This window comes from Myotis brandtii, unplaced genomic scaffold (genome assembly GCF_000412655.1).
Source record: "Myotis brandtii unplaced genomic scaffold, ASM41265v1 scaffold681, whole genome shotgun sequence".
In the NCBI taxonomy this organism is placed as follows: Eukaryota; Metazoa; Chordata; class Mammalia; order Chiroptera; family Vespertilionidae; genus Myotis; species Myotis brandtii.
Genome location: NW_005370660.1, coordinates 1,538,839 through 1,540,887, shown reverse-complemented (window position 1 = coordinate 1,540,887; position 2,049 = coordinate 1,538,839). Strand labels below are relative to the sequence as shown.

General features: G+C 35.6%; 1 protein-coding gene across 1 annotated transcript in view; it reads right to left on the bottom strand.

Moving 5' to 3' along the window:
* NPFFR2 (neuropeptide FF receptor 2) overlaps positions 1-2,049 on the bottom strand; it is a 235,354-nt gene that overhangs the window by 29,119 nt on the left and 204,186 nt on the right.

The window sequence follows — 2,049 nt, the reverse complement described above, 5'->3', positions numbered from 1 at the left end:
TTGTAAGTCTATTTCTTTCACCAGGTAGGGGAAGTTTTCTGTCATTATTTCTTCAAATAGGTTTTCAATATCTTGCTCTCTCTCTTCTTCTGGCACCCCCATAATCCAGATGTTGGTATGCTTGAAGTTGTCCCAGAGACTCCTTACACTATCTTCATATTTTTGGATTCTTTTTTTCTTTTTGCTGTTCTAGTTGGGTGTTTTTTGCTTCCTCATATTTCAAATCATTGATTTGATTCTCAGGATCCTCTAGTCTACTATTGAATTCCTGTATATTATTCTTTATTTCAGTCAGTGTATGCTTAATTTCTGACTGGTCCTTTTCCATTATTTTGGAATTCTCACTAAGATTCTTGAAAGTCTCACTAAGTTCCTCAGAGGTTTCTAGAATATTCTTAAGTAACCTTATAAGTGTGGTTTTAAACTCTATATCCAGTAGTTTGCTTTCTTCCTTTTCTTTTATTTGTGACATGTTTCTTTGTCTCTGCATTTGGGCTGCTTCCCTGTGTTTGTTTCTATGTATTGGGTAGCTTCTAAGTCTCCATGAGTTGATAGGTGGCCTTGGGTAGTAGGTGTCCTATAGGGCCCAGTGACTCAGCCTCCCCAATCACCTGAGGTAAAAAAATCAATAAAAATATATTTAAAAAAATACTCTTTCCAAGAATGATTTTCATTGGTGACTACTGATCTGTTACAAGATATACTACAATTTATTTAAGCTATCACCTGGTGTTGGACAATTAGAACTTTTGAAATTTTCTGGTATCAAAGTAATATTTTGATATTTCATATTTGATTCCATTTGTTTACATTTTCTAGAATGCTCCTAGGATGAAAATTAATAGATAAAAAGATATGATTATTTTTCTGCTCTTGACAGATATTATCTTCTACTAGAAAGTTCCAGGGGGCCTTAAAAGTGCTTGTTCCTTCTGTCTTGCCAATATTGGGTACTAAAACTCCCACCACTCCTCTTATTTATTTATTTGTTATTAATCTTTATTGTTGAGATTACAGATGTCCCTCTTTTTTCCCCCCATAGCTCCCCTCCACTTGGTTCCCACACCACCCCAGGTCCTTGCCACCCTATTGTCTGTGTTCATAAGTAATGCATACATGCATATAAAATCTTTGTCTAGTCTCTTTGCACACCCCCTAACTCCCTTCCCTCTGAGAATCATCAGTCTGTTTCATTTCCGTGCCCCTGATTCTATTCCATTCACCAGTTTTTTTTCTGTTCATCAGATTTTTTATGCATTTGATTTTTAGATTTAATTGTTGATAGATATGTTTTTGTTGTCACTTTCTTGTTCATAATTTTTATCTTTACGTTTTTCTTCCTCCTTTTAAAGAATACCCTTCAGCATTTCATATAATACTGGCTTGATGGTAATGAACTCCTTTAGTTTCTTCTTGTCTGTGAAGCTCTTTATCTGGCCTTCAATTCTAAATGATAGCTTTGCTGGGTAGAGTAATCATGGTTGTAGGTTCTTACTATTCATAACTTGGAATATTTCTTGTCAGTCCCTTCTGGCCTGCATAGTTTCTGTTGAGAAATCAGCTGACAGTCATATATGCACTCCCTTGTAGGTAACTAAATGTTTTTCTCTTGCTGCTTTTAAGATTCCCTCTTTGTCTTTTGCCCTTGGCATTTTAATTATGATGTGTCTTGATGTGGTCCTCTTTGGATTCCTCTTGTTTGGGGTTCTCAGTGCTTCCTGGACTTGTAAGTCTATTTCTTTTACCAGGTAGGGGAAGTTTTCTGTCATTATTTCTTCAAATAGGTTTTCAATATCTTGCTCTCTCTCTTCTTCTGGCACCCCCATAATCCAGATGTTGGTATGCTTGAAGTTGTCCCAGAGACTCCTTACACTATCTTCATATTTTTGGATTCTTTTTTTCTTTTTGCTGTTCTAGTTGGGTGTTTTTTGCTTCCTCATATTTCAAATCATTGATTTGATTCTCAGGATCCTCTAGTCTACTATTGAATTCCTGTATATTATTCTTTATTTCAGTCAGTGTATGCTTAATTTCTGACTGGTCCTTTTC